The sequence below is a fragment of the Terrapene carolina genome, unplaced genomic scaffold (assembly GCF_002925995.2).
Source record: "Terrapene carolina triunguis isolate 2854851 unplaced genomic scaffold, T_m_triunguis-2.0 Scaffold55, whole genome shotgun sequence".
In the NCBI taxonomy this organism is placed as follows: Eukaryota; Metazoa; Chordata; order Testudines; family Emydidae; genus Terrapene; species Terrapene triunguis.
The window spans coordinates 1457563-1472116 of record NW_020664406.1 but is presented as its reverse complement, the minus strand read 5'-3'; positions in this window follow the sequence as shown (position 1 = coordinate 1472116).

The following is a 14554-nucleotide window of genomic DNA, read 5'->3' as shown; positions in this document are numbered from 1 at the left end:
TGTTGCAATAATACTAAAACAGTCACTTACTGTAGCTTCTCCAAGTGTCCATTAACTTCCCAGGCTAGTGCTCTCATTTCTGTAGAGAGCCCTTCCAAACCTCAATTTAACCTGCATCTCATTTGGCGAGATCTTCTCTTATTGTCCAACAGGTTATCTGTTAAAGGGAAAAGTCCCCCAACAGCCTGGTTGCCTTCCCACACCCTCAGAAGCCCCTGTTCCTCTCCCTGGGTTAGATTATCTTGTCCTCACGCACTCTTAGTTCCCTGAGAAGGCTGTTTTCCAGATTGGAGACCCAATAAACAACTTCCCCAATTGTTCCCATTTGAAATTTTACCTCTCTGATTTTAACTTTTTTTGTGAACAAAAAACACTGAATGTAACACTGTTTGTATATAGTATATTGCTATTAATATCCTAGAAGCATATCTTAAACAAACACTAATATCAGAAATATGGTTCAACTACAGAAAACTTTAATGGAACATATGAATTGTTAGCATATGCCTATAAGGCCTAGATGGGGCTTGGATTCTGACATGTTTGCCAGCTATCCATAAAGCACTGAGGTAGTTAATTCTTTTAAAAGTTCTAAAAGATATTTGTCTGCTAAATCATTGCAGCAGGTGGCCCTGAGTTGGCTCTTTAAATTGCTTGCACCTGGATCTGCCCAGATTGGCAGCAGTATTTCAAAATAAATGGAAACTTGCAATGAAAATTTCACAACTAAAGGAGTCCCTCCCCTCACTCCCAATGTTTTTATTACGGTTGGTTTTTCAATACTCCTCTTCAGCTCTGAAGATAGAGTCAGAGAGGTTCCATCTCATTCTCCCTGGCCAATTCTCTCCCACTGGTGTTTCTTCATTATGAGGGAAGTAGCAGATTATCTACTGCCCTGACTTTTCTTAGCCAACCACAATGAGTTATAAGGGGGGCGGGGCAGGGCTCCTTTTCCTATACTTCAGAGTTTGTGTTCCCAGGCCCTCAAGAGAACATCAACCTTGGTATTTTCAAACTCCCAATTTTCATGCTAGGACCAACTCCTCTCTCTCAGCATGCCTCTGCCATTTCCTGTGTCTCTGTCAATGCCACAACTTCTGGAAGGGGGTAGACTTCCTTTCTCTAGCAACTCACTCCACAATCCATTAATGTCTCCGGTGAGTTGGATTGCACTGCAGAGCAAAGTGATCACTGACTTCTCCCAAAGGACTGAATGTGCTATCTTCACAGTGCTCCCACATGCTGCTGGTCCTGGACTGATTGAGTAACATTAGGTTTTCTCAATTCATATCCTCCACACAGAGTAGTAACTTTTCAAATCTTAAAAGTAAAAATGGTGGTGGTGACCATGCGGAGAAGTTTCCAGCTTGCTTTTTCACATTAGCCATTCAGGTCTTGTCTGCCTTGTTTTTCCTAAAAGATATTATAGAGTCCTGTGAAACTAATAGGATTATATTACCAGGAGCATCAAGGAAGTAAAATATGATTAAATTGCAAGGCCATGAGAATTTTAATCAGACTGTTTAAAACACTTTGGGCTGGTCAACACAGTTTTTGCACTGATTTAATTAAAGTGGTTTGGGGTTCACCGATTTTGATTAATCAATGCAAAAACAATGTGTAACCCAGTCCTTTGTTTTGGTTAACACCTATTTAACTCAAACTCAGTAGTAGGTAAAGAGATCTGCTTGTGAAAGATTCAACTTCTCATCACCACCTTCGATTAAAGGTTGGGGAAATGCCCTCTTCAGCTCTGTGCCTTCTAAGGAGACCTCCAGGAAAACAGGGAAGACTAGAGATCACACTTGATATTTCTAAGTTAAAAAAATCCAAACCAGGTAGGGAGGGACCAAACCAAACATTTTTTAGGCCTTCTTTCAGCATCATAAAGTATTTCTAAAGGACACAAACACAATTTTTTTCCATTGCAAGTCACCTTTAAGAAAAGAGGGAAAGCGGTCTCCTGAACATTATCGTATGAGTCCCTGGAGACTTTTCCAACACTTCATTTTAGTCATCTGGAATGACTTATTGGTACACAGTCATCTGTGTCTCACTTTCTATGTTGAAGAAATTTGCACAGAAATTAACCCAGTGCTACCCACACTGAAAATCCAGTCTGACTGATGCTTCAATCTCTATTTACTCCTGCCATGCACTATGGTGCCAAATTCATGGAGGCCATCAGGTTTCTGAGTAATCAGCAAAAAGGGATAGCTTCCAGACGTTGACAGTGTGCCGTTGACAAGGTCTCTAACACTAACTGGGCCACTGCTCGTCAGTTCAGAGGTCTCTTATGTGAATCTATGAATCTTAGAAAGGAACCTTGTGGTGGGAATGTGAGAGGTGTTAAATTAGCTACAGGAGGACTAAGCTATAGTTTCTTGAATGCAGCAGACACAGAATGAAAACTAAAATGAGGAAATCATTAGAAGTCAACGTATTTTGGCTTCTGTTACATTTCCATATAGAAAGGGGAGGAATGAGGAGCCCTTCCCCTTTACATTCCTATCCAGTGAGCAGCTAGAGAGCTGCTTCTTGCTCTCCCTGGCAATAAGGGTGCAGTAGGGAATCACACCTGGGGCCAGCTCTAGGGAGAGTACACAGTGCACTCTATTAAAGGGTGTAGCAGCTGTTACTCTTGCACAGGCTCCTCCAGTGGCCCTCGAGGCATTCTGCCTGCCTCTCTTCTTTGAAGGCAGTCTGCTGCCACTCTTGCTGGGACAGGGTCTTCTAAAGTTTAAACCCCTCTTCAATGAGGCAATGGCTTCTAATGCTCCAGCAAGGCTAATGTACTTTGCTGGAGAGCTGAACATGCATTTTATTACACTTGTTAGCCCCTCAGTCAATAAAAGCATTAATGATAGCCGCCTTAGATAAGGCAATGCACTTCACACTTAGGAGTGGCAATTGTGTCTGTCTAAGATATAGACTACAGAGGAACAGGGGTATTAGGCACTGCACAGTCAGGAGATGAAAAAAAGTGATGTCTAGAGTTTGCGACCACCAGAAACATCTCATTCACATTACATGGTTTTTACTCAGATAATGTGGCATTTAAGAATCGTTCATAGAATTCTTCCAAACAGTCTTCTTTATTAATTAATTATTATTATTGTCAGTTCCTTTCAGTTTAACAGTTTCTTGTGATTTTAAAATAAAAATTGCTATGTTTTTCTTCTATTAGGCCCTTGGCCAAATTCTGTCCTCAGTCAGACTGATGAACTCCCATTGACTTTCATGTAGTTGAATGGGTGTAGACAGAGAGTTTGGCCTCAGATTTCATTATTTATTTCTTATACACCTTAAGATATGCAATGTCAAGCAGCTTTCAGGGTGATAGTCTTAGGGCATAGTCCAGAGCCAGAGTGGCACATATACACATCAAGTTTCAGTTGTTGCCAGTAAAACCTTCATGCTTTTTCCTAATTAACATTACCTCAGTATGTGATACCACTAATACTGTGGTAACTTTGGTTACTTGTAAACTATAAATGTAAGGGTTTGCATGGTGACCACTGTACGTACACACACACACACACACACATATATATATATATATATTATTGGAAGGAAGTGGTTACTGTTCATAAAAGCATTCTATAGCCATAGGAACAGGCATCTGCTTTTAACCTCCGTTACAATGTTCCTTTGTTTTTAATTTTGCTGAACTGACTTAGGTAAGCCTTATTACGATACTGACCTCCTTTGTAAAGTGCTTTGATATCTAGTGATGAAAAGTGCTATATAAGAGCCAGGTTTTATTAGGCAACTCTAACTGTAAGCATACTCATTGTAGTGAAGTTACAGGGGCATTTACTCCTACCATATATCAGTTAAATATGGGAGCTACAATGATTCGTCATGACTACAGCAGCATGTGATTTCTACCTATCTGACCTCTGCTTCCTACACACAGGCATACTGTACCTGTTTTTTCCCATAGGAATGAGTATACTGTATATAGGTGACAAGAAAATTGTCTGATTTACATTAATCACTGAATTAGGATATGCCTCAGGCTGCCAGGTTTATTTTACTTTGCTTGAAAAAATGCACTCACAAATCATTCTTGTAAACGGTAGGGACTATCTCCTTTAGCTGTATTAGCACTTCATCTATGCGACTATTGAAAGGTTAAGTGTCTCCTTAAAGAGACAATTCATTAATCCTGTCTGCACTAGAAAAATATGGCATACTAAGCACCACTTGGCCCCCTTGAACGTCTGTAACACATCATGCAGCCACACACAAAAATGCTCCTGACTTAACACAAATGTTAATATGAGATTATTGACAGCCACACTGTGTTCCTCCACCATGCCAGTCTCCACTAGTGGATGGCAATGCTGAACTATTGCTATCAGCCTTGCAAGTCGTTCTCCCACTGCTGTCCCAAGGTGCTCTGGGAGGTCACTGCTTAAGGGGCCCGTCTGGCTGGTTGGCATGAATCATGTTTGCACATACCATAGAGTTTGTTTTCATAGCAATCAACTTTAGCAGCAGTTCACTTCATTTTGCTCCAGTAACGAGCATGTGAGCACTTGTCAACTATCTGAGATGTGTAAATCCAGACCCAACGGAGCTAGGTCAAACGGCACATTCTGGTGTATGGCTAGGGGTAGAAGAACAAGCTGCAATGGGCAACTGATTGTGCTTGTTTAAGAAAGCTGATTTTGGGGGCTGAAGGTGACGGCTAGTGGCGTTCTGTTATTTTCTTTGTTGGGCCTGTTTTGTCGTAGGTGACTTCTGGGTACTCGTCTGGCTCTGTCAATCTGTTTTTTCACTTCAGCAGGTGGGTATTGTAGTTTTAAGAATGCTTGATAGAGATCTTGTAGGTGCTTGTCTCTGTCTGAGGGATTGGAGCAAATGCGGTTGTATTTTAGAGCTTGGCTATAGACAATGGATCGTGTGGTGTGTCCTGGATGGAAGCTGGAGGCATGTAGGTAAGTATAGTGGTCAGTAGGTTTCCGGTATAGGGTGGTGTTTATGTGACAATCGCTTATTAGCACAGTAGTGTCAAGGAAATGGACCGCTTGTGCAGCCCCCAACTAAAACCTCTCCAGCGCATCATCAAAGATCTACAACCTATCCTGAAAGATGATCCCTCACTCTCACAGATCTTGGGAGACAGACCTGTCCTCGCTTACAGACAGCCCCCCAACCTGAAGCAAATACTCACCAGCAACTACACACCACAGAACAAAAACACTAACCCAGGAACCTATCTTGCAACAAAGCCCGATGCCAACTCTGTCCACATATCTATTCAAGTGACACAGTCATATGACCTAATCACATCAGCCACGCCATCAGGGGCTTGTTCACCTGCACATCTACCAATGTGATAAATGCTATCATGTGCCAGCAATGCCCCTCTGCCATGTACATTGGCCAAACCGGACAGTCTCTACGCAAAAGAATAAATGGACACATATCTGACATCAGGAATCATAACATTCAAAAACCAGTAGGAGAACACTTCAACCTCTCTGGCCACTCAGTAACAGATTTAAAGGTGGCAATTTTGCAACAGAAAAGCTTCAAAAACAGACCCCAATGAGAAACTGCTGAACTTGAATTAATATGCAAACTAGATACTATCAATTTAGGTTTAAATAAAGACTGGGAATGGCTGAGCCATTGCACACATTGAATCTATTTCCCCATGTTAAGTATCCTCACACCTTCTTGTCAAACTGTCTTAAATGGGCTATCTTGATTAGCACTACAAAAGTTTTTTTTCTCCTGTTGACAATAGCTCATCTTAATTAATTAGCCTCTTAGAGTTGGTAGGGGAACTCCCACCTTTTCATGTTCTCTGTATATATCTATATATCTATATATATCTCCTCACTATATGTTCCATTCTATGCATCCGATGAAGTGGGCTGTAGCCCACAAAAGCTTATGCTCAAATATATTTGTTAGTCTCTAAGGTGCCACAAGTACGCCTGTTCTTTTTGAAGAAATTCTGTGTAATGAACACATTGATCATAGGGTTCATTAGTATCAATACAACAAACAGTTAACTCTCTCACTGAACCTAATAGACTTGGTGGACAAAAGTTTTCATTTGAAATTTTGCAGCAAAATAAATAAATAAATAAAAAGGACAAGTTTTTTCAAAGAGTTTCATGAAAATTTCTCTAATTTTTTTTGACCAGCTCTTATAACTAAATTAATAAATCGGGAGAAAAATAAATACGTAATACAACCACCGCATAAAAACACTTCCTAGCAGCAGAACATTGCTAATAATTATTACCTCAACAATACATCCACAGTTCTACACTTCATAAAACCACTTGCCATATAAATTTTTAAAATGGGCTAACTATAGAACATTAAAAACAAAGAGAAACCTGCCACCTACGTGGCAAAAATGACTCAAAAATAAAAGGAAACATTTAGTTCACCAATATACATGATCCACTCCTAATTCCCCACTACCATTATGAAAGCATGTACATGCAGCATTTGTAATGTTGCTGCTTCTTCTGACCCTGCTGTCCCATTCTGACACCAGCATTGCCTCTCTGCTGAGTGGTAGCAGTTGTCCGGGGCCTTGCAGGTCAACTTCCTAGTGAAGGAGAAGCCAGAGTCATGGAGCCTGTGTATGATTAGTGTAACTTGCTTTATTCATACATCCACATCAGTCTTGGAACAGAGGTGGTCTGTCATAGGCCAGTCCTGCCCAGAGTACCCCCCTGCAGCAGGCCACAGCATGACAAGTACACCTGCCTCAGTTTCCCCTTCAGTGGTTCCCAGATGTAGTCCACTAAGGCTTTACAAGTATCTATAGCCCTTGCAGCTTTAATTTATTACAAAAGAAAGCCCCATAAACATAAACCATGGTAAAAGTCCCACAACTATAATCCAGAATTCCTCAGAATAGTCCAAACAATACATTCAAGTCCCAACAGTCCATCAACACACCAAGTATAGCTTTAGCATGTCTCTCACCACACTCAGGTTTCCTGGGTACAGCTCCAGCACATCTCTCAACCCCAGCTTCAGCCCTCTCTGGTCCTCCAGCTTCAGGTGTCCAGATCAGATAGCCAATAGGTAGCTTCCTCTGCTGCTCTCAGCCTTCCCTGGCCACAGGTCTCAGGCTCAGGAAGGTTAGTAGACTAATTCCTCCACTGGTCTTCTAGCCCTCAGCACTGGCTTTCTGGCTCAGGAAGGTCATCAGTCTGGCCCCTCCGCTGGCTTCCTCAGAATTCCTTTCTATTCCCAGGAAAGGCCTGCAGCGTTTTCTGTTCTCTTCAGCTTTCCCCAAAAGACAATGACAACAACGACCCCCTCCCCCTCAATCACGGACAGCTCTCATCTGCTGGCTCACCCACTCTGTTGCCAGGTTCTCCCATTTATATGGCCCAGGTGCCCTCTCTTAAAACCCAGTTAGGAGGCAGCTGACTAGTCAAAGGTGCACTAGACCCTGCTCCCTCCTAAAGGGGCACTTACCCTGTGACATTGTGTGGCCCAAGAACTTCTGGATGCCAACTGGAGAGGGCAGTGGGGTAAATAGGGGTACAGAGATCCCATTTGTTCACCAAAAGAATATTATGTAAGGTGTCTAATGAAAACTTGCATCATACTGGTCATTATGACCACTGTGAGATGTATGTATGGAAAATATGTATATATACTACAAATTATGTTCTCTAGGTCTAGGAAAAGGGGATCTTAACCAGGCTTGGCTGAAAACTGAAGAGAACTTTGGGTGAGGTTAACTTCTTTAGATAGGAAGATAACTTCTTAGTGAAGTTTAGGCTTTACACCGTATGTTTTGATGTTGCTTAATATGTAACCATTTGTTCACATTTCTCACACTGGTTTTTATTAGAATCTCTATTTTTTCTTAAATAAATTTCCTTTAGTTTTATAACTGAACTCAAGTGCTGTGTGTGATAGGAGATGTAGTCTAAGTTAAAACTGGGTATCTGTTGGGAACAAAGGTTCTGGGTAATCAGGGATCACAGGTTGGATACCACAGGGGGATACTCTGAAGAGACTTAGAGGTTGAGGCGCATCTATTGTCAGCCTGAAAGGCAAAGACAAGCCCAGAGGAAAGTGCTTGACAGGCTGGTTGTGTTAGGGAGCTAATACCCAACTAGTAAACAAGACTCCCTCGCACTGGAGGCAAGTGGTAACAAGGTGACTCACAACCCTGGGTACCCCCAGAAGCACCACACATGGTCACAAACAGCACATAAGCAATCCATTGTCTCAGGAATCTTAGTGCAACACCAATGGTTACTTCTCAGGCAGCAGCTGTGCCTCAAGAATAGACTCCAATCAGAGATCAAAGCAGAGAACAATCTCTTCTGGTGTTTGTACACCTTCTTCTACCGAGAACCTTGCATAAGAAAGCTAACAAAAACACAGCTTATTCTCTGAAGACTAAACATTAGCTCAAACACTCAGAAAAAGAACTCAGAATTTTTTGTGTAATAATGCTACCTGGTGGTGCCTGCCATAACAATAATTTGGGTAATATGCCAACTATGGACTGTGTTAATATAAGTAACAGCCTCAGGTACAACAGCTTGTCTACATATCTGTGCAGCAGTTGCTACTAGTCCTGCTACTTCCTCACTGCTGTGTATTGAACACCTCAGCTTTGCTTTTGCATATATTATGCAAAATGAAATAGGTAGATATTGTAACATTATTCACTGAATTCTTACGGCAGGTCAGACACCTCCATCTTGCTTTCATCCTCCAAAAGCACACTCCACCACTACCTTCCTGCATCTGCTTAGAGTATAGTTGAATCAGTATCTCTTTGGGCTTGTGTTGACGGGGAACGCTTTCATGGCAAAAATGAATATGCAGAGTCTCTCAGAATTGCTGTTGGGATGGAGACACTGTTAATATCAGTTTATTTTTGGTGAGAAGTGAGTGTCCAGATCACGCACTTTGCCTGGCCTCCCAGTGTTCACATCCAGGAATCTGCACAGTGATCCACTCAGAGTTGCACCACCATTGATGTAATTATTTTACATTGTATGCTTTTCAGAGCATGGCTATTTCTTCCTGTATGTATGTACATCACCTAGCACAACAAGACCCTTATCTTGGTTGGGGCCTCTAGGAATTATTGCAGTACAAAAAATAATCATAATAATAACCATTGATTAGTACTCCTTTCTTTACTGTACTTGTTTTACTGGGAAGGGAGGTGGGGGAATGGGACCCAGAATAGGCAAATGGATGCCATCAATAGGTCCTGCAAAGACGAGGAAAATCAGTTGCTTACATTCCTCAGTCAAATGCTTCTACAAAACACTGTTTATTGCCATGCAAGCTTCCCCAACAACAGCACCCAACCAGCAGCGCCTACCCAAATGGGTGCCTAGCTGACTGGTAATCATCTGGGGGTAGCCAGATTCCATTCGGCAGTCACCAGGCCTGACAGTGATCAGAGCTCTCATCCTGGAGGCCTGATGCTGCAATATGAGGGACAGTTCACCTCAGAGGTAAAGAAAAGTCTCCTTCCTCATTCCAGAATTATATAGCTATGGCTGCTTGTCATAGGTCTTGAGAACAACTCTGTCTCACTAGTCTGTGCTCATGGATCAGAAGAACAAGCAGCGCTCCACCTGGAGGACACCATCTTCAGGAACTGCACAAGACCAGGCTACTCCAGGGGTAGGGTTGCATGACAAGTTCAGAAAAAACTGTTGGATGCTGGTTTCCTCTCTGGCTCTATGTAGATACCACCAGAATACCCTTCACTAGCTCAAGACAGTCTCAGATGCCTCAACTGCTTTTGAAAAACTCCAGCAGAAACCTTTTTTACCTAGCAAAGAATGAGAAGTAAATTTTGTTTCTGGTCTCAATTTTGAGAAAAGAACTTGGAAATGGTGTTGATTCCCATGGGCTTATAGGCGTTTCCTCAGGGACTCAGAGGAATCTGAGCTCTTCTCCCATAATAATTCCACTGGGCTCCCAAAAGGCCCTTCAAAATCTCTCACAAGCCACTACTTCAGAGTGCTGTGGCAAGAGCTGTGGGATATGTGTCCAGAGGGCAAGTGAAATATTTCAGAACAGCACAAGTGTGGATACAGGAAAACTGCAGTGAAGCAAAATGGTTAGTGTGGACACACTACACCATTAGTATTTACACTCGGGCCCTCCCACAGGTTCAGTTCTATAGTGTAGACACAGCCATAGGTGGCAAGTGAATCGTTCAGTCTTAAAATTAGAATTAAGCAGAGATTGCCCCTCTTTTAAAGCAACATTTTAGTCAATGTCTGACAACAAAAGTTTGTCACAATATACATTAGCCTAAGTGGGTGTTCTATACACTACAGTCACACAATTAGTCACTTGCTTAAAGTACTCACCCACCCTTTTGGATGAGGATTTATGTAGCTAGGAGACCACATAGAAATACTGAGAAAGGAAGATATAGTAGAGAAAGGAAAATATAATGTACAGGTACTGTACTTAGAGAGAGAAATGTTATATAATAACTATGAACTAATTATTAGCACTGGCAACAGAAATCTGCAGCTGAGGAAAATGTTCAGCTTCACTAATTTAGGTTATTTATAGGTTGTGGATTATGCTATATTCTCCCATTTTCTAAACTTTCATTTTTCTCCATTAGGTTTATAATACCTTAATATAGCCTTTCCTTCCGCAGCAGGTTATGAAAATCAGTGTCCCACTGTCTCGCTGAATTCACAGCAAAGACATTCAAATGACACTAAAGGAGATTTCAATTGCCCCTATTTATCTTAATGGGATGTTAACTTGCCTAGCTACGTCCACTTAAATGTTGACTATGCTAAACTGATTGTCTGTAATAAGACAAAACACTGTGCATTAATAAAGAATATTAAAGTATAAAATACAGTATGTTAACTGCTAAATCATGTAAACTATGCCTGGGCATGGAGCTATAATAAGAAAAAAGAGACCATATTGCCCTACTGGCATGACAGCATTTCTCTTCATTCATTTATTTCATATACATTTAACCATCAGTTCTTCCACTATCAGACAGTCCTACTGAAGCTGTTAAGGTGAGGGAAGGTTTTAGTGATCCACTCTTTACACAGAGCATAATATGTTTCCTCCTTCTGGTATAATTAATTAATGTCACTCCCATCAGACTATGGGTGCAATCCTATAAAGTGCTTAGTAGTTCAGCATCTTGCAGAATCAGATTCTGTAGCACATGCTAGATCTGATCACACAAGACCAAGATCCATCTGAATTTAGAGTTTTGCTCCCTTTAATCTTTCAGAGCCAGGGCAAAACAGAGAATAATTTGGTGTGTCAGAAAAGGGGTAGAGAGGAAGAGACCTAGAGGAGGACATAACAAGAAGGTGATATCTCAGATAAGAAAAACATTTCAGAGAGAGAGAGAGAGAGAGAGAGAGAGAGAGAGAGAGAAAACAGGAACATTATGATTCTGTAAAGATAACTGGAAGATACAGGCTACATAGGGTTAAATGAAGGAATATGATAAGCACAGCCCTGAGATAAAATCAAACTCTCCTTTGGACAATGGAGATAAGTTCTTCTCACTGTCCATATCACAGGATGAGCTTGTCTTTTCCATACAGCTGCTACATTAGGATGCACCATAAAACTTTATGAGTGGGAGATGTGCTGCGAATTTCAAAGGGCTAAATTCTGCCACCTTTACTCATGCCACATAGTCCCATTGACTTCAGAGGGACTATTCACAGAGTGAAATTCTACTCAGTGTGAGTAAAGTTGGCAGAATCTGGTCCTGAATTTGCAAGTAAGGACCCAATCATGCAAACCACTACTTACATGAGTTGACCAAAAGGATTACCTGTGTGAGTGAATGTTTTTCAGGAGCAGGCACTTCACAAACAAAGTGAAAAAAAGCCAAGCTATTACATCACAAAACATACTAGTAAATGTACAGTAGTATATTTTGTACATATAATTAAGCATTGGTAATATATGAGTCCCTGACAGCATCTTGCTATTATCTTTTAGAGGCTCGGAGATTGGGAAAGGCTGTCAAAATTCTGTGCAGAATATAAAGTATGTTGACGAGCAAAGTGCAGATTAGTGCACTTTGGATGTGTTCTACCTGATTCCTTCTGTTAAGTAAGGTTCCTCCTAGGTCCTTCCCAATTTCAGTAGAAGAATTAAACGTGTTACAAGTATATGCAGGATGGCAAAAAATACACGTTGAAAACAGCAATTTTAAGCATAGATCGTCACAGCCTGATTAGCTTTTTGATTCCACATAGTCCAAAAAATTGTACTATCCATTTTTACATGTAATGTGACATTTCAAGCACCACCACATATAACTGATAATCATTACAAATACAGCAAAAATGTTCACCATTTTAAAATTAATTTTTAATTATTTTATTTCAGCTATTCTTCCATCCGTTTTGTCTTTGCTTTTTGCAAACATTCATACAATTGACTTCTACTGGCATAAATGTTCACAGGAAACTAATTTCAAACTCCTATGCATAAGTATTCTCAGAAACTGAATTGTAAATTCACACATAAGTATTACTAACTGTAAGTGCTTGCAGATTTATCAAATCAGGGAATGGAAACAATACCATGCGACTTATCCAGTTAGTCACTCCTCAAATTGAGAATACTCAGGGTATGTCTACACTTACCCGGTAGTTCGGTGGCGAGCGATCGAACTTCTGGGTTCGACTTATCGCGTCTTGTCTGGACGCGATAAGTCGAACCAGGAAGTGCTCGCCGTCGACTGCGGTACTCCAGCTAGATGAGAGGAGTACCGCGGAGTCGATGGGGGAGCCTGCCTGCCGAGGTAAGTTCGAACTAAGGTACTTCGAACTTCAGCTACGTTATTCACGTAGCTGAAGTTGCGTACCTTAGTTTGATTTGGGGGGTTAGTGTAGACCAAGCCTCAGAGAACTGTTTGCATTCTAACCAGAGTCCAAGAAACCTGCAGACATATTCATCAACTACTTTAGAATAACAAAAACAACTGAGGAAATCACAATCTGTTCATGGATAATCTTCAGGCAAAATAAAGAGGCTAAACTTGTCATTGTCAGTAGGTGCCAGTCCAATACATTCAAATAGTGGAGAACAAATGTCCTATAATGCAACTGAATAAAAAAATTTCATTACAAAAAGATAATACAAGAGTGAGGGAGAGAGAAGCAGCAGCTAGAGTCCCATCTCCAGCACCATTGCTTGCAACAAGTTGGTATGACATTTATAGTAACAACTGCTCATAAGCACACCATGACCTTTATTCATCAGCCAAGAGCAGGGTAACACAGTTAAGGAAAGCTCAACCTAACTCAATTATTGCAGTATTAATAGTAGAATACTCAGATGATGAGAGGTCATCTGTTTCAAAGGAAGAGCTTTTAATTGCTGAAATATTAGTTTTGTCCTCTGTTCTTATTTTTTTTTTTATTTTAATTTTTAATTGGGAGCTAGAAGGCAAACATTTCCACATCTTGTTAATATAATGAAATTTCCATTGTATGAGGCATTAAAACAATTTGACCAGAGCTCATTTTCAGTTTTATGCAGTAGCCCTTACATTAATTGTTTCTGGCAGGTTATATTAACAAGGTAAGAACTGTGCAAATACCTACATACTGAAAGTGCACATTAAAATCCTAAGGTGCTACAAGTACTCCTGTTCTTTTATTAAAATCCTTGTCCATTTCTTAGTCATCTGTTGTCTTGACTATTGCAACTTCTTTCTCTCTGGCCTCCCTCTATTGTAACTTTAGTTTCATTCCATGAGAAATTGTTCATACACTTACCACTGACTTTACAGAATTATAGAAATGTAGGGCTGGAAAGGACTCCAAGTAGTCATAAATCCAGTCCCTTGTGCTGAGGCAGGACCAAGTACACCTTGACAATCCCTAACAGGAAGAGTGACCAGATGTCCCAATTTTATAGGGACAGTGCTGGTATTCAGAGCTTTGTCTTATACAGGCACCTATCCCCACCCCGCGTCTTGATTTTTCACACTTGCTATCTGGTCACCCTACTAACAGGTGTTTGTCCAACTTCTTCTTAAAAATTTCCAATGATGAGGGTTCTACAACCTCCCTTGGATACTTATTGTCGAGCTTAACCACCTTTGTAGTTATAACATTTTCCCTAATATCTAACTTAAATTTCCCTTGCTGCTGCTTAAGCCCATTACTTCTTCTGCTTTCTGTGGACATGGAAAACAATTGATCACAGTTCTCTTTATAACAGCCATTAACATATTTGAAGGCTGTTATCAGGTCTCCCCTTAGTTTTCTTTTCTCAATCCTGAACATGTCCAGTTTTTTTTAACCTTTCCTCATAGGTCAGGTTTTCTAAACCTTTTATCATTTATGTTGCTCTCCTCCAGGCTCTCTTCAATTTGTGCACATCTCTCCTAAAGTGTGATGCCCAGAATTAGACACAGTACTTCAGCTGAGCTCTCATCAGTGCGACAATTGCCTCCTGTGTCTTACATACAACCCTCCTGTTAATACACCATAGAACGATACACTGCTCTACAGCCAAAATGCTTCTGAAATAAATGTAGTCAAAC